This window comes from Acinonyx jubatus, chromosome D1 (genome assembly GCF_027475565.1).
Source record: "Acinonyx jubatus isolate Ajub_Pintada_27869175 chromosome D1, VMU_Ajub_asm_v1.0, whole genome shotgun sequence".
Taxonomy (NCBI): domain Eukaryota; kingdom Metazoa; phylum Chordata; class Mammalia; order Carnivora; family Felidae; genus Acinonyx; species Acinonyx jubatus.
In genome coordinates this window covers 64,381,968-64,406,935 of record NC_069390.1, presented here as the reverse complement: position 1 = coordinate 64,406,935, position 24,968 = coordinate 64,381,968, and the positions used below count along the sequence as shown (strand labels likewise).

Sequence of the window (24,968 nt, the reverse complement as noted above, 5' to 3'; positions counted from 1 at the left end):
GGATTTTCTCCTCTTTGTTTCCTCTTTACTGCCTTCACAGGGCTTTTCGTGGTTTAGAAATACAGAAATTATACCACTTGTCCAAGTCAAGACAGATTAGAAAGGGAGGCAGAAGAACTTCCCTAAGCACTGTGGCAGAGGTACTGTTCATGGTCTCATTCTCCTTCCCCTTGCAGCAGGGAGTGAGGACCCTAGGGAGGCTTCTTGGTAGTTTGTTTGGCCCAAGCTGAGAGGAGACATCATGTTGGCTGTAGCCACACAGATACTGCCAAAGGACATTGCCTGCTTAATATTCATGACAGCCCCACAGTGAGCTGCAAGATAAGATGTGGCTTCTCCACAAACAGGTAGAGTGACTTTATTGTCTCTGGGGGGATTTCAGGAGTGAGCACTAGCCTGGGTGTAAGGACGCCTGAATTCAAGGCCAAGCTTTGACATTCACCAGCTATGTGACCTTGGGCAAGCTCTTTGATCGTTCTGGGCCATAGTTTCCTTAAGTGTGATTAGGGGTACGATTTAGAATATAAGGGTAAATACAAACTAAAAATAAAAGACTTAATTCTCCCTGTTGAGAGTAAGGAAAAGACTTCTCTTTTTTCTTGGAGTATTTTCGTTAGGAAACTTATAAATTCTTTCTCCGTCCCTTTGAGACATATATAAATCCTTTTAAAAGCATCCCGCCAGTTTTACAACCCAGGAATGTCTTTCTCAAGGACTTGGGAACCATTTCTCCTTTTTGTATTGTGGTAAAATATATATAACATAAAACTTATCATGTTGGCCATTTTATTTTTTTTAATTATTTATTGATTTTTAAGAGACAGAGAGAGAGGGAGACACAGAATCTGAAGCAGGCTCCAGGCTCTGAACTGTCAGCACAGAGCCCAGTGTAGGGCTTGAACTCACAAACCACGAGATCATGACCTGAGCCGAAGTCGGATGCTTAACAAACTGAGCCACCCAGGCGCCCCACGTGTTGGCCATTTTAAAGCAAATGGTTCAGTGGAGTTAAGTACGCTCACGTTGTTGTGCAATGACACCACAACTGATCTTGCAACAGATGGCACCCCCATCTCCCAGTTCTGTGGAAAGGTAGGAGCCTAACTTCTGTGGGTGCCCAGCTTCAACTTGTGAAAATACTTCCTTTCATAAAGATACAGAAAATATATTTTAAATGTTCATTTATTTTTGAGAGAGAAGAGAGCAGGCAGGGGAGGAACAGAGAGAGGCTGCTCCATGCTGACAGCACAGAGCCTGATGCGGGGCTCGACCTCACAAACTGCGAGATCATGACATGGGCCGAAATCAGATGCCTAACCAACTGAGCCACCCACGCGCCCCAATTTTAATATTTTTTATAAAGCCAATTAGCCAACACAGTTGGCCACCTTAATTACCAGGTGAATCTAGAATGCATTGAGTGTGACAAATGGTGCTGCCACGTCCTCTTAACTGAGGACTAGTTATTGTTTATCTTTTTAAAAATTTTTTTTCAACATTTCTTATTTTTGAGAGACAGAGCATGAGTGGGGGAGGGGCAGAGAGGGAGACACAGAATCCAAAGCAGGCTCCAGACTCTGAGCTGTCACCACAAAGCCCGACACAGGGCTCAAACTCATGAACCATGAGATCATGACCTGAGCCAAAGTCGGACACTTAACTGAGCCACCCAGGCACCCCATATTATCATTTATCTTGAGAACATGAACAAAATGGGTTGCATCTGCTTGGCTCTTGATTTGCTAGGGCTGCCATAAGAAAGTACTACAGATGGGGTGGGGGAGTGGCTTCAACAACAGAAATTGATTTTCTCACACTTCTGGAGACTGGAGGTGGCAGCAGGTTTACTTTCTTCTGAGGCATCTCCTTGGCTTGCAGATGGCTGCCTTCTCACTGTGTCCTTACATGACTTTTCCACTGCGCGCACACCCCTGGTGACTTTTTGTGTGTCCCAATTTAGTCTTCTTAGAAGGATACCAGTCAGATTGCATTAGGGCCTTCCCTTTAACTACCTCTTTAAAGGCCTTATCTCCAAATATAGTTATATTCTGAGGGGCTGGGGGTTATGACTTCACTATATGAATTTTTTTTTAATTTTTTTAATGTCTATTTATTTTTAAGAGACAGAGACAGAGTGTGGGCTGGGGAGGGCAGAGAGAGAGGGAGACACAGAATCCGAAGCAGGCTCCAGGCTCTGAGCTGTCAGCACAGAGCCCGACGCGGGGCTCGAACTCACGGACCGCTAGATCACGACCTGAGCTGAAGTCGGACACTTAACCGACTGAGCCACCCAGATGCTCCAACATATGAATTTTAAAGGGAAAAAAATTCAGCTCATGGAAACCATATAAAAGGGTGAGGTTTCTTTCTGTCTTTGTAATCTCTGTGGATTGATTGCCCATGATATGCATCATATTCTGGTTTAATGCTTATTTAATAACAAAATTATTTTCTTTCTCTGCAACCTTTGTGGAGAAGTTTTCTGGATCGGGAAGAGAGTTTATAATTGCATTTCCCCAACAGTATAAAAAGTACTGAGGTGGGAACCAGGGTCAGAAGTTTGAGATCTGGCCCCTATAGAAAGAGCTGCATGAATCACTTCCTGTTTGGGACCTTGGTTTCCCAATCTTGATGTGCAAATGGAAGGCTGTTTTCAATTGGGATTCCAGTGATTTCTTCAAATTCTACATCCTCTGGAAATAAAATTTCTCAATTCTTTTTTTATGAAATGCATTGGCGACAGTGGTTTAGGGGGAGTGGGGGAGGGGAAGGACCAGAGCAAGAGCAGTCTACAGGAGCACATTCTCTGAAGGACAGCAGCTCAAGTTGCCTCCGGACCTCTATTGAAATATCTGGATAAATGAAGCACCTTGTATTAGCATTCTTCAAGGGGCCCTAAGACTCATGCAGATTACCCTGGTCCTAAGGGCTCACTGACCGTGAGGTGGCCACAAGTTCATCTCCTCAAAACCAGTTTCCCACTTTCTCTCCCTTTTTGACAGAGCACAGAGGGGAGGCCCTTTTTTGTTCTGAATAGCCTTATCTTCTGCCTTTGGTGTTCCTACTGGGTCAAGTATTCATTTGTGCCCTGCTTCATCCAGTGTCATACAGTACATGGAGGACAGGAGATGAAGAAGAGGGTTACAATGCTAAGAAGCTGTCTTGTATAGCAGTTAGCTAATTCTTGGGTTCTGGAGCCAGAATGGCTCTGTTCAAATACGGACTCTGCCACTTTGTGGTTGTGTGACATAGGGCAAATTATGAAGTCTCTTTGAGCTTCTGTTTCCTCATTTAAGAAAATGGGGATGCGACATAGAACTTCGTTTACGGTGTTATTATGAGGACCCAAAGAGTTGATTTATTCAGTGCCTGACACGTAGTGTATCAAAAATATCCATAACTCACTAAGAGAAAGCTCAACAATTAGGATATACAATTTATAAATAAGAAAATACAAGTTGCTGCTAAGTATGTGAAAAAATAGTCAACTTCATTCACAATAAAACCACTTTTTTCCTACCAGGTTGGCAAAAATGGAAATGTTTAATAACACATTGCATTGGTGGGGGTGAAGGAAATCAGACATAGTTTGCTAATGGAAATGTTAACAAGAGAGCAACTTGGCAATAAGTAAAAAAAGTTAAAATTAACATATCCTCTTTTTCTGCAATCCACTTCTTGGACTTTATTCTAAAAACTGTAAATTAAGGTACCAAAATATTTATATAAATAAATACCAGAATATTTAATAAAGGCTTTTTTTTTTTTTGGTAATGCGAAAATCGTGAAAAAGTCAGAACAATTGTATCTATAATGAGATGGAACAATGTCCAAGATAAATTGCTAAGTGGAAAAATACAGGTACAGAACTGTTAGCATAGTATAATAGCATTTGTGTAAATAAAAGGAAGTATACAAACAAGATTTTATTAGTGTAGAATATATTTTTATTTATATAAGAAGAATATAGATACACATGAAATTGGTAAGTTACCTCTGGAAGGGATAAATGGAAGTGGCTAGAGACAGGTCGATTTCCTTTTCATTGTAACCTTTCCTACCTTTAGAATTTCTTTACCACGTGCATGTATTTTCTAGCAAAAAAAAAAAAAATGTACAGTGGTAAGAAAAAAAAACTATCTGTAAAAAGTAATGTTTGTATATTAACTTCATATAAACCTAGTTTTTCATTGGAAAACAATTTGACTTACTAGTGTCAGGTGTTTTTACAAAACTCAGCAAACTGGATCCCTGGATTTTAATTCAAACACAATCAGTGACATCACTTAAGATAATTCATTAACAGACCTACAGTTTTTTTCAGTTAAGTGCTACTCATTGGTCCAGCTTTTTCATCTCTTTAAAGTGAGGACAACAAGTGTCCTCACTTGCTTGACAGGGCTGCCAGAGGAATATCTGATGAGGGTTTCAGCAGTAATTCATAGAGGTGATGGAGTTGCAGAAATGGGGTCTGTTACAATTTGAGGATGTTGGGCCAAAGTTAGCTAAGTGTCCTCTCTCCTGCTCACCGCTTCCAGAAGCATAAAAGCATCTGAATTTTCCCCACTGGTTGGGATTTGTGGATCCACTCAATCTGCTCTTTCCTCTTTGCCCTGAATGAGCAACTCTGCCTCGTTTCTTGGGAGATTAATTTGGGGCATCACCATCTTCCTGCTACCAAGCCCATCCTCAGCCATCTTTGACTTCTCCCACTGCCCTCAACCCATGTCCAATCCATTGATAGGTTTGGTGGCTTCTGTCATCCCACTGTGCCATCTGTTACTGAATCTCCCCTCATCCTTGAGTATGATGCTTGATGTAGTTTTACTGGTCCACCTCTTCAGATGGTCTCCCAGTTTCCTTAACTTGGTGAATTATTTGATTTTCAACACTCAGATCGAATTTGGCTCTTTGTTAAATCTGTGCTGAAACTTTCCCTTCACGGTGACTATTCTGTGTACACTCTACTTCATACTTACATTTGTGTACACCTTTTGTAGCCTTTGTAATATCACAAAGCACAATGGACTGAATGTGCCCCCCTCCTCCACCCCTGCCAAATTAATGAAACCCTAATCTCCAATGCTATGGTATTAGGAGTGGTGGGGGGGCTTTGGGAGGTAATTTTGTCATGAGAATGAAGCCCTCATGAATGGGAACACAGCAACAAGGAGGCAGTCTGCAACCCAGAAGAGGGGTCTCACCAGAATCTGACTGTGGGACCCCCAGATTTTGGACTTCCAGCCTGTAGAGCTGTGAGAAATAAATTTCTGTTGTTTATAAGCCACCGGTCTATGTTAATTTGCTACAGCAGCTAGAACTTACTAGGATGCAATGTGACTACTTATGTTTCATGTTGTTCTCACTAGACTGGGAGGGTTCCCCTTCCCCTTTCTAAACTGTCATGGATTGATTAGCTTCTATGTCCCAAGCACATACCACATAAGAATTTTACCTATATTGTCTCATTTCATCACTCCCTCAGCAACCTCTGGAAATGGATATTGATGAAATCTACATTAGAGGTGAGGATTCCAAGAACAGAGAGTTTAAGTGGTTTCCTGAGCTGTGATTTGGAACTTTCCTCTTTACCTTCTGTTACATCATCCATCTACATGGCCAGGCATGTGGCAGATGTTCAATACTGGGTTATCAACTAAAATTCCTGAACGTAAGCCTCAGTTTAGACACTACCCGTTCTAGGAATCCTGGAATCTAATGTTGCCCCTGTTGCACACGAACCCTGATCAGACCTGTTACCATACTTATCTCTCTGACTTGTGATCTTTCACCAGGCGGGTCAGTTTGCAAAGTCTGTTGAATGGACTAGGCAGATTATACTTCTCCTCTGGTGAGAGTAAGCAGGGCAGGAATGGAGGGCTGGCCTGCTGAGCCAGCTCTGGAAGAAATACTCCCAGAGCACCCAGGGCCGAGGCAGTTAATTTGCCCCAGTGGTGAGGAGGAAATTTCTTGTAAAAGCAAGCTCCCCTCAGAACAATGTGGCCTTTTATTTTTTAGCTTTGGAATGGAGCCTAGCTGTCCATGGAAACAAAGAGAGGAGAGAATCACTGAACCAGTCTTGCACATAAAAAACTGACCATGTCTGTCTTTGAAGTCTCCTTTATGTCGTTTAGAAAACTTTGGATTATAGGGGTGTTTTTTCCTCCTTTTCTTCCTCAGTTCCTCACCCACCCCAATTTTTTTTTTCAGAGAAAAGAGAGAACTGGGTGTAAGGGAACCTTTCTTTGAAATAGGGCAGAAGTCATTAATTAAGGCTCCCATTCATTCCTGCTGACACTTGCTCATCAATCAGATTTCCTCTTAGCATTCTGATGACCCTGCTGACCTGGGGTCCTCCATACTGTCTGCCAGACAGAATTGAAACTCAGACCACACACCAGAACAGGAGTGAGCTCTGGCTCCTAGCTTCCTGAGACTGAGAAGAAAGAGTTTGGGGACAAAGCTGGCTGGTCAGGAGCTCTTCTGACTTGAGGTGAAGGTAAATAGAGAAGATATTTTCTTTACGGAAGCAAGTGTTGCTCACTTCACCAAAGCAGTGATCTATAGTTGCCTTCCCTTTCTCCCCCTACCCCAGAGCCAGGCATGGAGCTCGGAGCCCAGCCAGCTGAGCCCGGGAAACGAGGCTAGCAGTTCCCCTTTGCCAACTCGGCACTGCTGAAAGAAGTTAACAGCTCTAAGCCTTCTCTCAGAAAAGTACAAGTTGCTGTTCTGGACATGACAGTGGCATTTCATGGCGGGCGGGGGGGGGGGGGGAGTTGGGTCAGCCTGAGGTGTAGGACCTTTATTTCATTACTTATTCATCACTCATTCATTCAGTAGCCATTTCCCCAGCACCCACTACATAGTAGATGTCATGCTAGGCGCTGTGAATGAAGCAGATGCAATCTTAATCCTCATGGAGTTTATAGTCTAGTTGGGAATATATCGAGACTTTCCTGCAAGAAAAATTAGGTTTAGGCAGACTCACTGTGGTTATGTGCAATTAAAATTCAATGAATATTTATAGATCTCCTTCTAGGTATTAAGCACTGTGTTAGAAGCTGAGAATACCAAAATTGAAAAGAAAAAGAAAATGCCCCCACCCCATGTCCTCAAGGAATTAATAGAGTAGGCAATAACAGACCAGTGAATAAGCTCATTAGTATTCAGTGTGAGAAGTGTTATCACCGTGGTACATACAGGACTCAGAGAATAGAGAATGGTTTACTCTATGGAGCTTCTTGGCTCTTATTCTGAAGGAGATAGGAACCACTGAAGGGTTTTGAGCAGAGGAGTGACACAAACTGACACATTTTAAAAAGTTTAGAGGATAGATTTAGGAATCAAGGGAGGAAGTAGGGACATTGGTCAGGAGATTTATTGCAGTAAACCAGGTTTAGTATCTTGGACCAAAGAGGTAATGATATGGGTAAGGAGAAGAGGTTGGATTTTAGATGCTTCCAAAATACAACCAACAGAACTGGCCCTAGGTAGGAGCAAAGACTTTTCATTCACAGGAACAGGGGAGAACGTAGAGAATGTGGGCACAGACGTGTCTAAGGGAAAATGGGCTGATGCAGCTGCAGGAAGTTCTGTAGACTGTTTCTACTTTCTCTGAGAAAGAAGAAGCAATGATGGAAGAAAAGATGGAGGTTTAAAGAGAGGAAAATGGGTGAACTACTTCCTTAAGAAAGCAGGAGAGAGACTAGACCATGGACCTGATTCCTGAGCAGCTCCAAGAGCCTGCTCTAGTTTAGGAGTCAGGAACACAAAGTCAGACCAGTCAGCACGGCTGTGTATTTACCTCCAGCCAGGTTCAGCTGTCAGAAGCAGGCTGGGAGAAGTGAAGAGGTGCATCTCACTGAGGCTGGGGATTTTCAAGATGAGTACAGTGAAGCAAGAAAGGGAAAAGAAAGTTGAAGGTGCATGTAGCAGAGAAATTATAATGACAGAGCGTGGACTGTAAGCTGGGTCAAGTGAGAAGTGAAACTGCAGCAGGGTGCTAGAGTGGGTGGTAGTGAAAAGGAGTGGGGTCCATGCATTGCAGGTTACTGTGTGGTCCAAGATTTGTTGGAACTGGGATACTAAGACTGGAAAGATATGAGATGGTGTTGATCAGAATGTGGCATGTTTGAAACTGAGATGAGCTAAATGCTATTATTGATTCACAGTAAGGTGTTGGATAAGACTATGGGAATGAGTGGCTGGGTTGGGCTGTAGGGTAATATCATCGGAGGAGATGAGACCAAGGAAAACAGAAACCAGGATACAGGAAGGAACATCTATATGATTACTGAAATTATGTCTCAATGAAATTATTACATTATAACTAAGTAAGAATAAAAGTGAAATACAGTTTCCAAGAAATGAGGAGGCATGACCTAGAGGTCAGTAGATGACAGCAACCAAGAGAGGGTAGTGGGCAGTATGGTCTGGTGACATGATTTAAAACTAGGAGGTTTAGGGGTGCCTGCGTGTCTCAGTTGGTTAAGTGCTGACTACATGATCACGATCTCACTGTTCACGAGTTCGATCCCACATCTGGCTCTGTGCTGACAGCTCAGAGCTGCCCCTCCTCCTGCTGGCACTCTGTCTCTCTCTCTCTCAAAAAATAAACACTAAAAAAATAAAAACTAGGAGTTTTAGGGACACGCAGAGGTGTTATAATGGGCAAGGAGAACATTTACTCCACCTGGACTCCATAGACCAAGGAGTTTGGAGATTAAAAAACAACCACTTGAGAGGGTTTCTGGGGAAGCAGTGTCCTCCCAGAAGGATCAGGTTTCCATTAGAACAAGAAGGCAAAGTAAAGATTGAGGATATAAGGGTTTACTGATGACTGGCTTTGATTTCCAGGTGGATACAGTGGAAGGGTTTCCAAAGGTATCTCCTGAGGTCAGTGGCATCAGAAAAGAGGATATAGAAAACCAATTGGGGATGAAAGCCCAGAGGATGAGGATGTCCAGACTCCTTTTGATGTCCGACTTTAGCATAAAGGGCATATGAGATTAATTCTGATGGTCTTGAGGCAGACGGTAGTAGTGTGAGGCTATGGGTGTTGAGCGAGGGAAGGAGAGAGAGGTGAGGGCCCCATCAGGAGCATGGAATTCTGAGGGAGGTGGTCTTACATCGATTAAGCCAAACTCCAAGGCATTCTTCTCATATCACGCAAGGTACTCTGAGGCTTTCTCCTGACTCTATTGGTGGATTTTTTTTCCTAGTGAAACGGGCAGCTGTCACTGTTTAAAACCGTTTGTGTGGATATGATACAATCCAGACCTGCTTTCACTCTCCTTATAAATTGGGATCTTGGGAAATGGCCTGGCTGGCCTACCCCTAAATTTGACTCTAGGAATAATGAATAACCCAATTTTGCTGAAGATAATCACTGGATTATTAATGGACTGTTTGTAATAGGATATAAGTCAGTCAGAATGTCTTTGATTCTGAGCTGTCTGGCAAGACATCAGGGGGTAAAAAGTTGTGTTATTACCATGGGCCATGGCTGCCAGGGGCATACATGCTTTTCTACAAGCTATATTGAGGATCATACATTTTAGACTAGTCAGATGAATCTTAATATAAATTTTATTATCTTTGGCTCCTTTTTTTAAAAAATGTTTATTTATTTTTGAGAGAGAGAGAGAGAGAATGAGCAGGGGAGGGGCAGAGAGGGAGACAGAGGATCCTCACTGACAGCAGACAGCCCAATGCGGGGCTTGAACTCATGAGTTTTGAGATCATGACCTGAACTGAAGTTGGACGCCCAACCAACTGAGCCACCCAGGCGCCCTGTGGCTTCTTATTCAATGACTCAATGTCATTATCTTTCACTGGAAGGGCAGATACCACCTAGAGCAAAGTATTCATCATTCAGCTTTCAGTTTCAGACCTGAATTCTTTGCCGAATCCTTAGAAAGAGTCAGGCATTTTTGACAAAAAAGATGGATTTCTAGAGGTCTTAAGCTACCCTTATATATCAAAAGCAAAGCTTAAATTTTTAACAAGAATTTAAATTTAGCCAGTGATTTTCAGACCTTTTGACCACAATTCCTGGTAAGAAATACATTTTTTTATCCTCACCTAACACACACACACACACACACACACACACACACACACGCACATGCACACATACACATATATTCATGTAAAAGTGAAACAAAAATTTCAGGAAATAGTATTGCCCTTCGGGAAGACATCCCACCTCTCCTAGCATTGTTAATGTTGGGAGGAGAAGACAGAGCATGGAAGAGGTAGGATAAGATAGACACTGGAGTCCTCATTCCCCCGGCCCCTCAGTCCCCTTTGAGGGTATGACCTTGAGTTGTGTGTGTCTGTCTGTCTGTCTGCCTGTCTGTGTGTCTGTACCATGGAAGTCCTCAGATGAGCGTGAGGAAAGTGAAAGCACTGAAACTAGTGGCCTGGGTCCAGGGCCCAGGGATGCTGTCCGCCTCTAGTAGAAGTTATGCCTGTGGGTTAGCACTGAGTCCAGCCAGACTAGGGAGCTGTGGCCAAGAAGCAGTCTAGCTAGGTGGCATAGGTAGTGCCTCTTCCCCTGATGTGTGAAGAGCACACAGGGTGTTCAGAAGTTTCTGCTCAGCTCGGTGCTGGGGCTCCGATGTGCTGAGAAGACTGGTGTAGGACATCCCCAGAGATCTGGTAGGATCAGTAACACCTCCGTGTGTACCAGTCTAGGGACCAGGTATAAGGAGTTTCCTGAAGAGATGTGAGGACCTCCTCCCCAGCTGCCACCAACCTATGCTGGTAACCTATCTTACTCCTCCTCACAGATCCAAATGCCATTCCTGGGGTGGATCAGAGGAAGGAGGAAAAAAAGAAAACCTCAGCGTTTATTCCGAGATACCAGGATACAGAAAAGAGACTGTTAAACCAGAAGAGAAAGAGATACCATTTAATTGAAAATTTTCAATCCTCTTGCTCCTGCAACTTTTGAGGAAGATTGGAAAAATTAAAGAAAATATGAAATGGTAGTTTGTGAAACTCACATCTCCAGTACAAAAGTACCAATTTCCAGTTGTTTTGTCTTAATGATCTGGGCACTTAAAATTTTTTTTTAATTGTTTATTTATTTTTGAGAGAGAGAGACAGCGTGTGAGCAGAGGAGGGACAAAGACAGAGGGAGACACAGAATCCGAAGCAGGCTCCAGGTTCTGAGCTGTCAGCACAGAGCCCAATGTGGGGCTTGAATCCACAAACCCTGAGATCATGACCTGAGCCAAAGTTGGTCGCTTAACCGATTGAGCCACCCAGACGCCCATGGGCACTTTAGACAGTATGACACTTAAACTTAACCTTGAAGGTGTATGCTATTAGCCCTATGGGACACAGAGAAAATATTGTGTCAGGTGTCACATAAGTGGTAAGAAGCAACACTGGATCCCCAGCCTGTCAGTGTTCAAAGCCTTGTGTTACCTTGCAGCTGCTGTGGTGGTATAATTAGACTGCTGTCCCAGGCAGCACTGAAGTTGCTAATTCCTTCAGTCCCTCTGGGCACTGATGGTTCTACATGGTTCTACACAGGAAAAAAACAGAAACAAGGGGACAGTAACACTCAGACCCAGGTGGCTTCCAGGAGTCTTTAGATACTCAATAATCACACATACGGTGCTTTACAGTTCATAAGCCTCATCATATTTTTTAGCTGATCTCTGCAAAAACCTTGAAGCAGGTGTTCATATTGTCCTCCTTCTACAGATGAAGGAACCAGGTCTTAGATCAAGTAAGTTTCTGAAAGGCACACAGTTTTGTTTTTTTTTTTTTAATGTTCATTTATTTTTGAGAGAGAGAGAGAGAGAGAGAGAGAGAGAGAGAGAGAGAGAGAGAGGGAAGGAGACACAGAATCCGAGGCAGGATCCAGCACAGAGCCTGATGTGAAGCTTGAACCCACAAACTGTGAGATCATGACCTGAGCCAAAGTTGGACATTTAACCAACTTAACCACCCAGGCGCCCCTGGAAGGCACACAGTTAAGGGGTAGAATAGAGACCCTCAGCCTGATCTTTTTATTTCTAAAGAGACACACATTGGAAGACTCTGCCTTCCTACTTAGACAGAAAGACAATAGAAATGGGGTGCCATTGCTGACAGCACAAAGCCTGTTTGGGATTCTCTCTCTCCCTTTCTCTCTTCCCCTCCCCTACTCTCTCTCCAAATAAAAAAATAAAAAATCTAAAAAAAAGAAGAAGGACATTGGCAAACCATTGTTACCTTTCTTTCTTCTTCCCTGCAAGTGGGATACAGGCCCCTCAGCCCTCCTTCTTATCCTCTGACTGGTGGTCTCCTTTTTGTGTCTGGCTATGCTGTTCAGGACAAGCAGAGTCTGAATTTTTGACAGGTGATAAATGGCAACAGTTTATTCCTCTTTCTCCAGCCTGTGGGCTGGCAGCCGCTGCAGCTGGGGAGCAGCTGCCCAAAGCTGGGGTGTGGTGGGCGAGGGGAAGTCCGAAGATGCTTGGCCACAGGCGGATGCAGGGATGCAGGCTTCTGGTTCCATAGGGCCTTTGAAAGAAGGTCCTGCATGAGTGCAGACCTTTCTGATCAGCTGGTTTGGCATCTTTTCCTCTCTGGTTTTGAAGAGTCAGAGAAGATGAGGGATAAGGAACAAATGCCCCTCTGCCGAGTAGAGACCTAGCTTGCATATCTGAATAAATTGGCTTCCATATTTTTTTTTAGAAAAGGTTTAATTGAATTGTGAACAGAAGAACTGATGTGTCTTTTATCGGTCTGCTGCCTGTTGACTTTAGCTGGGAGATAATCACCATGGTTAACAAGGATCCTGGCAGCCCATTATTACTCATTCCTGACCATTCCTGTTCACCATTGTTTTGGTATATAATACCCTGAAAGAATATGAAATCCCAACGCTCTGCAGTGTGGTGGTTTCTTTTTATGAACCACAACCTGCTCATCCTCTCCCCAGCTCTCTCCCTTCCTGCTCCCTTCCTCCCACCCCTGCCAATTGCGGCGGACAAGGAGGAGGCTGAGCAGGCCTCGTATCCTCGTGTCCTCACTCCAACCACAAGAGCTCTGCCATCATCTGCCTTATGAAATGACTTCCTGGATACCATTTACTCCAAAAGGTTCCTCTGTGAGACAGTTGAAAACCACATGCTGTCCGATGTTCATGATGTCCAGCTACAAGCTCTGACGGGAGTGAGGCAGTTGCATTGAGGCTTCCCGTTCTTCATCCGTTGTATAAGTGAAGCGAATTATTGTTCGTCCATATATTCTGTCCTCCCCCATATCTGTGGCACCAGAAAGCAGGTGAAGAAACCTTGGCCCATCTTGTTGGTACAAGTGTCCAGTTGCTGACTGAATTCATTTTTCTCATCAGGCCTGAGCCTCTAAAGGCACAGCTGGTTTTCCTGACAAGGGAAAGGGTGACCACTCTCAAATTTCCTCAGTCTTGGTCCAAATTTTGTTTGGGACTGGGGTAGGTTTAAAGCTCCACAGGTTAACAGTGTCCATGTAGTTCTGTTTCTTTAAGCTGGGCTGCTTACCCAAATGCATAGCAGGAGCATCAGGGAGCAGCAGGCAATGCTGGTCTCCAGAATTAATTTGGGCATTGCCATGGGCTTACTCCTTGGTGCACAGTCTGGCTCTCATTGACCCCTTGCTCTCTTCAGTTGACATACTATCTTGGACTCATTTTACAACATCGGAAGATGAGGGATAAGGAACAAATGCCCCTCTGCCGAGTAGAGACCTAGCTTGCATATCTGAATAAATTGGCTTCCATATTTTTTTTTAGAAAAGGTTTAATTGAATTGTGAACAGAAGAACTGATGTGTCTTTTATCGGTCTGCTGCCTGTTGACTTTAGCTGGGAGATAATCACCATGGTTAACAAGGATCCTGGCAGCCCATTATTACTCATTCCTGACCATTCCTGTTCACCATTGTTTTGGTATATAATACCCTGAAAGAATATGAAATCCCAACGCTCTGCAGTGTGGTGGTTTCTTTTTATGAACCACAACCTGCTCATCCTCTCCCCAGCTCTCTCCCTTCCTGCTCCCTTCCTCCCACCCCTGCCAATTGCGGCGGACAAGGAGGAGGCTGAGCAGGCCTCGTATCCTCGTGTCCTCACTCCAACCACAAGAGCTCTGCCATCATCTGCCTTATGAAATGACTTCCTGGATACCATTTACTCCAAAAGGTTCCTCTGTGAGACAGTTGAAAACCACATGCTGTCCGATGTTCATGATGTCCAGCTACAAGCTCTGACGGGAGTGAGGCAGTTGCATTGAGGCTTCCCGTTCTTCATCCGTTGTATAAGTGAAGCGAATTATTGTTCGTCCATATATTCTGTCCTCCCCCATATCTGTGGCACCAGAAAGCAGGTGAAGAAACCTTGGCCCATCTTGTTGGTACAAGTGTCCAGTTGCTGACTGAATTCATTTTTCTCATCAGGCCTGAGCCTCTAAAGGCACAGCTGGTTTTCCTGACAAGGGAAAGGGTGACCACTCTCAAATTTCCTCAGTCTTGGTCCAAATTTTGTTTGGGACTGGGGTAGGTTTAAAGCTCCACAGGTTAACAGTGTCCATGTAGTTCTGTTTCTTTAAGCTGGGCTGCTTACCCAAATGCATAGCAGGAGCATCAGGGAGCAGCAGGCAATGCTGGTCTCCAGAATTAATTTGGGCATTGCCATGGGCTTACTCCTTGGTGCACAGTCTGGCTCTCATTGACCCCTTGCTCTCTTCAGTTGACATACTATCTTGGACTCATTTTACAACATCGGCACTTTCCTTTAAGATATATATAGTTAAAATTCACTCTCTGGATCCATAAATCCAGAGCAAAATCTCTGTTAAGGATGGGAAATTAGGCTAGTACCTAAGGTCGTGAATCATTACCAGGCCCTGAGGCAGTACTGAAGACCCAGCTTTTACCTTCATGGTTCTCACAGGCCAACAAGGGACTCAGCTTCCAAAGCAAATAATTCCAATACATTTTGTGCAATGTTATTGTAGATTTTGTATCAAAAACCAAAGGAAGGAGAGAGTAATTGTTGGACCATAAGCTCTTTGAAAGCAAAGATCCCATCTGTCTTATTCACTGCTATTTACCTAGAACTCAGCATAGTAGCTGGAACATGATGGTATTTAATATTCATTTGTTTAGGTGAACTGATTCATTTGTACCAGGTATATCCAATAGTCTGATTGATTCATTCAATTATTTAATCATTCATTTAATCATTTATTCACTCCTTAAATAATGTTAGCTATTTTTAAGTAGTAAGGCAATTTATTACCGTTTAATTTGAATGTAGTTATTCTTCAATAACAGTAAAAGAATTTTGACTAAATATAAATGAAGATAATGATCTTGGACACATCTAGCCTTTACTGAACAATCACTGTGTGCTGATTCCTCACAAGGTACATTGTATCATTCTCCATAGACAGGTAAGAAAATAGAAGTTTATAGAACTTCTGAAATACCTTGCCCAGCTCATTTAATGGGATTCAAACCCAGGCCTGAATGCCTGACTCCAGAGTCTTTGATAATTGCCTACTAAACACTGCCTCTGCTAGAGTGTGTGGAACCTTACTATGAGGCCCTAGAGAAGTGGATGGGCTGGATTTAGGCAGGGCCAGGGGAAGTAAACTGTAAATCCGATCCCTAAGGGGGATGACCAGGACCCTAAGGGGTTGTAATGAACTTGATTTTATCTGAGCTGGTATTAAGAGGCAAAGACTTATCTGGGAACAGGACAGGGCATGACTTGGCCCCAGGCAGTGATGGTACTTAGGTAACTACAAGGTGGGGATAAGGCAGCCAGGATTCGATATAGGACCATAGTTAACAAGAGATTAACTGAGAGAGAGATGGGTGAGAGAGATGAGATGAAGCCCATCCTATTTTATTTTATTTTATTTTATTTTATTTTAGGGACAGAGCAAGCGAGGGAGGGGAAGAGTGAGGGGGACAGAGGATCTGAAGTGGGCTCTGTGCTGACAGGCTTGACAGCAGTGAGCCCGATGAGGGGCTTGAACTCACTGAGCCACCCAGGTGCCCCGGAGCCCATCCCATGCAGAGAAGAGGCTCCTCAGGAAAGGTTGGGAGGGCTCTGGAACCCACGTAAAGCAGGCTGGATGCAGGGAACTAAAGCACAAACCAGGAAACTGTTTGCTGAATTGCACTGAATGTTGCTGTTTGGAGCATACCTCTCATTTCTTCATTTTGTTGACATCTTAACACAGCTGCAATGTGGTGCAGTATAAAGAGTCTTAGACTTGGGACTCCTCTCTTTCTACTTGCTAGCTAGCTTTGAATGTTTTGTCAAGTGGCCTCATCTCCTCGGATTTCATTTTCCTTATTTAAAAAAATAACGTTTAACGTTTATTTTTCAAACAGAGAGAGATAAAGCATGAACGGGGGAGGGTCAAAGAGAGGGAGACACAGAATCTGAAACAGGCTCCAGGGTCTGAGCTGTCAGCACAGAGCCCAACGCGGGGCTCGAACTCAAGGACCACGAGATCATGACCTGAGCCGAAGTCAGACGCTTAACCGACTGAGCCACCCAGGCGCCCCTCATTTTCCTTATTTTAAAATGTGACATTTTTAACCTAATTTCATTTTGTGGTTAATAGGATGATGTGAGAGACAGGTTGTGTTTGGATGCTGAGGGTTTGTATCCACTGAAGTCCTATTCTTCTGTGTTACATTTCCCATGAAACCAGGGCTTGAAGCTGTGTGAGTGGACAATAGTCCTGGAAAGCAGAGGTTGGAAAGGTACATGTCAGTGATTCTAGGCAAGGGGGCATCAATTAAAAATAGACTGCACCCTTGTTTGGAAGAGGTAGTGGGACTTAATGGAAAGTAACAAGAAATGCTCATAAAACAGCTCTTTATGCACAGAGAAGCCAGTTTTTGCCTTGTTGCTAAGGTCCCAATTGTTTCCTGGCTCTGTTTTGTGTGTCTGTGTCAGGCCATTCTGTGGGTTCCTTTCAAGAACTTGGTGATATTGGCCTGCAGATAATTAGATCAGTGTCATCACTTTCACTGTCCCCCTTTTTATCCTGCTGGGACCATTTGCATGAAAATAGAAGTGGGCGATATTCCTTTCCCATTAACAAGGCTTAATTTCTTACTGGGATATATCTTGGGAGAATCATCACATATAGCAGCTTTGGAAAAAAGTCCCAAGTCGATGTGTAAGTGAACTTGCTTTAAAGAGGCTTAAAGACGCAAATGTTCAGCTAAGCCATCCACTTCCCAAACTGACCTTCAAAAATTTCCCCTCATGATATAGAAGATCTTCATCTGGGGTTAATCAGGTTGCAGCCTGTGTAAGAGAAACTTTTAGGAAGCTTACATTCTATAGTGAAATTGGTTCTGATGTTCATAAACATTTACCTTTTTATAGGTCTTTCCTCAGCCTAGGGCCTTTCAAAGAGCTAGACCTAAAAGAAACCTCAGTTTGCAACAGTTAAGTTTGAGAGGAAGAGATTCACATGTTTATCATCAATTTGTAAAGCAATGCAGGTGTAGTAGATGTGAGAAATAGGAACTCTCATTCATTGCTGGTGGGAATACAAAATAGTACAGCCATTTTGGAAGAGTGTGTCAGCTTAGAAAGCTAAACATAGGCTTGGCATATGAGTCAAGATTGCACAACTGGGTAGTTGCCCAAATGAGTTAAAAATGTATGTTTACACAAAAACCTGCATAGGAATGTTTATAAAAGCTTTCTTCATAACCGCCAGGACTTGGAAACAACTAAGTTGTCCTTTAATAGGTGAATGGATAAACAAAGTGTGGTACATTCATACTATTGAGTATTATTCAGCAAGAAGAGAAATGAGCTATCAAGCTGCAAAACAAAACAAAACAAAACAAAAAAAACCCCAAAAAACCCATGGAGGAACCTTAAATGTATATTGCTAAGCGAAAGAAGCCAGTCTGAAAAAAGTTGCATACTGCATAATTCAAAGTATATGACATTCTGGAAAAGGTAAAACATGAAAACAGTAAAAAAGATCAGTGGTTGCCAGTGGTCCAGGGGAAGGGAATAAAGATGAATGGATGGAGCACAGGACATTTTAGGAGAGTGAAACTATTCTGTATGATATTCTGATGGCAGACTGTAGGATTATGCATCTGTCCAGATCTGCAGTCAATCTCACAGAACTGTATAATGTAAACTTTGAACTTTTGTATAAATATTGGTTCATCAGTTGTGACAAATGTACCACACAAAGGCAACATATTAAAAATTGGAGAAATTGTGTAGGGGAAGGAGGAACAGATATATTAGAGCTTCCTGTACTTTCTTTGTACATAATATATATATATATTTGGATACTACAGAGGCTCTGGCAACCTCCCGAAGGAACTTACAATGTAGGCCTTTAGGATTTTGGAGCAAAGCTATATTTTCTCTAGAAAATTACTCTTTCCTTTTGGGAAAACTTCTGAAATGCTATTAGGCCTCAGTGGGTGGGTAGAAACTTAATACCTCATCATGGGACTCTAAGAGAACATGCTGCTGGAGATGCATATTATAAACTGGATGTCATTTAATCCAAGCCATGATGTTGGGTGTGTGCAGTAACCAAGGTGACTTGCTTTCCCAGTTTACCTGCACTGAGAAAGTTCCTAGTATTTGGGATTTTCAGTGCTAAAACTGAGACTGCCCTAAGCAAACTGGAAAAAACATTCCACCAATTAAAAGTGACTTACATGGAGAGCAGGACTTGATGGGACACATAAGGTGTATAATTCAGACTTTCATCCATCTACTGTTGTTTTGCAAACTTTCCCTAAGCCCATGGCCTCATGGGGAATTCTCTGTAATCCTTTGACAAAGGAAGAAAATTCTAGCCTGGTCTATATACGGTTCCACGTATTTCTAGCAAGAAATATACTTTTTTTTTTTTTATAGGAACTTTTGTATGTTTTTATTTATTTTCATTTTTTTAATATGAAATTTATTGTCAAGTTGGTTTCCATACAACACCCAGTGCTCATCCCAAAAGGTGCCCTCCTCAATACCCATCACCCACTTTCCCCTCCCTCCCCCCCATAACCATAATAGACTCTTAAAAAAATCCCCCCATGTCCATCAACTGATGAATGGATGAAGAAATTCTGGTTTATATACACAAAGAAATGTACTTTAAAAAATTTTAATTTTAGAGAGAGAGAGCATGAAAGGAGGAGAGAGGCAGAGGGAGAGAAAAAGAGAGAATCTCTGAATGGATCCCAATGTGGGGCTCAGTCTCACAACCGTGAGATCAAAATCTGAGCCAATATCAAGAGAAGCTTAACTGATGGAGCCACCCAGGTGCCCCCAGAAATGTGCTTGAGGAGCAGAAAAGCCAAGGTTTATAGAAGTCAATCTGTCTTTTTATTCAGCCATTCTGATGCTTGCTCAAAGTTGTGCATGGGTTTCACAACATGGGACTCTCCCTCTCCATGACTGAACTATCATCACAGTTGGAAGCCCAACTTGCCAACATCAAAGATGAATGCTATACCCTGAGAGTACCAACCAGCCACCTGGTAACAAGTTGATTTCAATGTCCTTTCAATTGCTGACAGAACAAATTTTCTCACTAGAATAGTCATTTTGGGTATGTATTAACTTTCCTCCTCAGATGCTTTGCCAGCTCCATCATCTATAGACTTTTAGAATGCCTTATTCACCCTCACAGCTCTCACATTTCATTGCTTTTATTCAAGGAAATAATTATTGACAGCAGAAGGAAGAAACTATGGGTTCTAGCTCATGGTATTCACTGTTTTCCTTGTGCAATCATGTTTTCTACTATCCATAAGCAGCTGGCTTTATAGGACAGTAGAATGGTCCTGCTCCACCAGCTGGGAAACCACACTTTTGGAGGTGGATGCTATTCTACAGTGTGAAACATGTGCTAATCTAACAACCAATATACAGTGCTGTTTATCTCATAGCTAGAATGCACAGAGCTAGAAATTTAGGAGTTAAAGTGGGAATTTCTCCTTTTACTGCCCCCACAATTGCAAATTTTTTTCTTTCCATCTTTAAATATTTGGTCACTGCTGATTTTAGAGGGCTTAATGTACAAAGAAAGAATGTTTTCATGAGGAGACATGCAATAGTTCCATCAAATTAGCAGTTGAAACTGTCACCTGGGAATGTTGGGCTCCTCGTGTCACTGATCTAACATACAAAGAAAGATGTGACTGCAGTGGCTGATGTGATTGATTCTAATTTCCAAGAGAAAACAGGGTTTGCACAATGGGGCAAAGAAAACTGTGTTTAGAAACCAGGGGATTCTCCAGGTGCACTACAGTGACCAAATAAAGGTAGGACTGCTAAAGCTTCAGACCCTTTAAAAATGAAGATCTGGACAAGGTTGTGAACCTTAGAGAAATGAGAATTGTGGTAGTTATGCATATTTTCTTGCTTTGTCATGTATATATTTGTATATATTAACCTTTTTCCTTTATTCCACTCTTCCTTTCCCTTACCATACCTATTTTATATAAGGTATGTTGTTGGTGCTTAACTTTATAATTTGGTTCATTAGATTATAGGGTATCAAGATGGGATTGTGGCTGAGCTGGAAGAGAAAAGAACATCACCAATAGAAAAAAACTGAGAGTAATAGGGCTTTAGGTGTTAAGCCCCTCTTTTGGGCAGAGGGTAAGTGCATTTTCATTTAAATGAGGGGTAATTATATTATATTATATTATATTATATTATATTATATTATATTACTATATTATTATATTTTCTCCTTTGTTGATTGGAAGTTTACGTATGATAGAAATTTATGTATTATGTCAGCAAAGGGGTGGAATGTACTATATATTATCTATTGTCACTTAGTAGTTGTTTCTACCTCTTCTGTGTTCTCAATCTCTCCCTGTATTACAGATTTTGGAAAGGTAAAAACGTCATTTCCAAGACTCACTTGTTACTAGAATTCCAAGTGCAGTTTAGGTTCCTCCAATGAGGTACATTTGTGTTAGATTTGGAAGATGGAAGGAGGTAGAAGTCATTTTTATTGGGGTGATGGCAGCTGATGTATGGACGTCAGCTGTCAAGAGTTTTTGCAGTGGCCAGATTCCACATTCTAAGCCAGCAGCTTTGTGAATATTGGGCAGTTGTGTCAACTGCAGTGGTTTCCTAGTTTTCTGAACTTGCAGTAGCAGAAATAATTTCCTGACCTTGAAACCTGGTGGTGATGTGACTTTAACGTGTAGTGCTGGCTCCTTGACTGCCATTCCTTCAATCCCTTTAATGATTTATAAAACATTTAACTCATAGTACACTGGAATCACTGGAGTATAAAATCCTTAACCTGAACATAAATCAATAGAAACCAACAGTGAAACACAAATTAAACAGAGTGGACAAAAACAAAAGAGAGCATCTGGAGATATGGGGCAATAAAAAACAAGTCTAACATATTTGTAACTAGAGTCCAAGAAGGAAAAGAGAGAGAGAAAGAAATTAGGCAAGAAGAAATATTTGAAGAGATAATGGTTGAGAAATTTCCACCTCTAAGTTCTGTTCATCAAGTAACATCAAGAGTTCATCAAAAGTTCATCAACTCTTACAGCCACTTCTCCTTGGATGTTGCCTTTACATTTTTAGCTAATATGCTTAAAACATTTTGTGGTTATAGATATTTTTAACAGATTTATTGAGATATAATTCACATACCATAGAATTCATCCATTTAAAGTGTGTAATTAAATGGTTTTTAGTATATTCACAGAGTAAATATAATCATATCAATTTTGAATCTTTTCATTACTTTAAAAAGAAACCCCGCATGCCTTAGCCTTGTATTAGTAAGGTTTCTCCAGATAAACAGAATGAATAGAAGGTTTCTCTCTCTCTCTCTCTCTCTCTCTCTCTCCTTTCTGTGTGTGTGTGTGTGTGTGTGTGTGTGTGTGTGTGTGTGTGTGTATTTTAATAAATTGGCTCACATAGTTGTGAGGGATGAAGTTTGCTGGGATGAGCTGCAAGCTGAAAATTTCTGCAGGAGCTAATGTTGCAGTCTTGAGTTCAAAGGCAATCTGTAGGCAGGGTTCCTTGAAAGAGACTTTAGTGTTTTCTCTTAGGAACTTCAGTTGATTGGATGAGGCCCACCTACATTAAAGAGGGTAAGCTGCTTTAATCAAAGTCTACTGATTTAAATTTTAAACATATCTTAAAAATGCCTTCACAGCAACATCTGGACTTTCAGCATGCAACTGGGTACTATAACTTAGTCCAATTGACACATGATATTATAACCATCAACAGCCACCGCTTGTCATCTTGGCACCCATATGTATCTCTTAACCATACTTAATCTCCAAATTAAGACAATAAGAAGCAGTTTTCTTTCAACACCTTCACTATCCTACCTCAGGGGTATATCAACTCTCCAGCTCTATATCATAATTTAGTTTGCAAGGACTCTGATCCTCTTTCCCTTCCGCAGTATATCACACTGAGTCCATTATATTGAGATGACATTATGCTGATAGTGAGCCACGTAGTGATGACTCTAGACTTACTGGTCAGATATTTGTGTTCAGAGAGTGGGAAATTAATCCAACAAAAATTCAGAGGCCTTCTACCTCAGTGAAATTTCTAGGAGTCCAGTGATGTGGGGCATGTTGGCCTATTCCTTCTAAGAAGGATTAAGTGCTTCATCTGGCCACTCCTATAACAAAAATAGAGCCACAATGCCTCATAGATCTTTTTTGATTTTGGAGGCTGCCTATTTCTCATTTGGGTGTGCTACTCCAGCCTGTTTGCCAAGTGACCCAAAAAGCTGCTGGATTTTTTGGAATGTATGGTAACTCTAAGGTTAATAATTTGAGGAATTGACATACTGTTTTCCAAAGTAGCTGCACTTTTTAACATTCCCACCAGCTATATGTCAGGACTTCGACATCACCACCAAAAATACTTATTTTCTGTCTTTTGGATTATAGCCATTTTGCGAGTGTGAAGTAGTATTTCATTATAGTTTTGATTTGTATTTCCTTAATGGTTAATGATGTTTAGAATTTTTTATATGATTATTGGCCATTTGCATATGTTCTTTGGAGAAATGTTTATTTAAATCCTTTGCTTATTAAAAAAAAATACAGGGGCGCCTGAATGGCTCAGTCAGGTAAACATCTGACTCTTGATTTTGGCTCAGGTCATGATCTCACGGTTTGTGGGATCGAGCCCCGTGTTGGGCTCTGTGCTGACAGTGTGGAGCTTGCTTAGGATTCTCACTCTCTGCACTTCCCCACTCACATGCTCAAAATAAATAAATGTCAAAATAAATAAATAAGCATTAAAAAAATACAGGATATTCCCATATACTCCCTCTCTCCCTAGCCTTCTTACTGTTAACATCCTACACCAGAGCAGTACATTTGTTATAACTGATGAATCTACATTTATACCTCATTATCAGCCAAAGTCCATAGTTGATATTAGTGTTCATTCTTGGTGATGTTCATTCAGTGCTTTTTAACTAATGTGTAATGATATGTCTCCACCATTATGGTACTATTTGGAGTAGTTTCACCCCTTTAAAAATGCTCTGTGCCCCACCTATTCATCCTTCCCTTTCCTCTACCCCTGGCAACCACTGATCTTTTTACCATCTATCATTTTGCCTTTTTGAGAATGTTGTATATCTGGAATCATGCAGTCTGTAGCCTTTCAGATTGACTTCTTTTATTTAGTAACATGCATTTAAAATTCCTCCATGTCTTTTCATGACATGATAGCTAATTTCTTTTAGTGCTGAATAATATTCCATTGCCTGGATGTACCACAGATTGTCCTAGCTTCTGGTCCCCTCAAACATTTCTTGGCTTGGAGTAGTGTAACTTTAATGTCTGCTTCTATCTTCACATGGCTGTTTTCTCCTTCTTTCTCTCCAGGTCTTCAATGCCATTTTCTTCTCTGTGTCTCTTTTCCTCTCCTTATAAGGACACCAGTCCTGTTAGATTAGGACTCTCCCTAATTCAGTATGACCTCGCCTTAATTGACATCTGTAAAGACCCTATTTCCCAATAAATTCACATTTGCAGGTACTGGGGATTAGGACTTCAGTCTATCTTTTTGGAGGATGGAGTTCTATCCATATCATTCTGTCCTCTGACTGCCCCCTCAAATACATGTCCTTCCCATATATAAAATACATTCACCCAGTCTAAATGTTACCCAAACTTTTAACTTATTCCAGCATCAACTCTAAATCTAAAATCTTGTCTAACTATAATTAACTTAGAGTCTTGAATTCCATCTTCTAAATCATTTCTATCAGGTATGGGTGAGACTCTAACCATGATCCATCTAGGGAGAAAATTCCTCTCCACCTGTGGACTTACAAAATCTAAAAAACAAGTTACCTGCTTCAAAAATAGAAGAGGATGGAATAGACATTGCATTCCAACAAGGAGAAATTGGAAGGACAAAAAGGGTCACAGATCCCAAGCAAACCAAAACTTAGTAGAGGAAATTCCACTGGATTCCATGCCTAAGAATAATCCTTTGTGGCTCAGTGCTCTGTCCTCGGGGCATGCTGGGGTGGCAGCCCTACCCTTTCTGGACTCTGCATTTTTGGTTCTGCCACAGGAATAATTATTTCTTCATTCTGTCACATCTCTGTCCCTTTCAGTCCAGTGTTTCTGCTGGTATGACATTCTCAAAAACAAAACAAGTATCTGTGAAATACATGGGGAGTCCAAACCATCCCATCAGAGGGTCCTCCACAGTCTTTCTGGATAACCACATCTCTCCTCCTTGCTTCTGCTGAGATGGTTGTTTAACATGCATATTCATGTATTCATAAGCATCTTTAACCATCTCTAGGAAATGGTTTTCTGGCCATATCCCTAGTCTTGTTTCTAGAGCATCCTATCTTGATAGCCAGGAAATTTTCCAAATCATCAAGTACTGGTTCCTTTGTGTTTAAAAGTTTATTTTTTCAATTTATCCTT

The 24,968-nt window shown here is 41.8% G+C and overlaps 1 protein-coding gene across 3 annotated transcripts in view; it reads left to right on the top strand.

Moving 5' to 3' along the window:
* The window catches only part of PRCP (prolylcarboxypeptidase), a 140,656-nt gene that overhangs the window by 91,104 nt on the left and 24,584 nt on the right, over positions 1-24,968 (top strand). For all 3 annotated transcript variants that reach the window (XR_008290521.1, XR_008290520.1, XR_008290522.1), the window contains exons 10-11: positions 19,170-19,356; positions 20,546-20,661. The gene's annotated coding sequence lies outside the window, so the exon portion shown is untranslated. The remainder of the gene's footprint in view (positions 1-19,169; positions 19,357-20,545; positions 20,662-24,968) is intronic.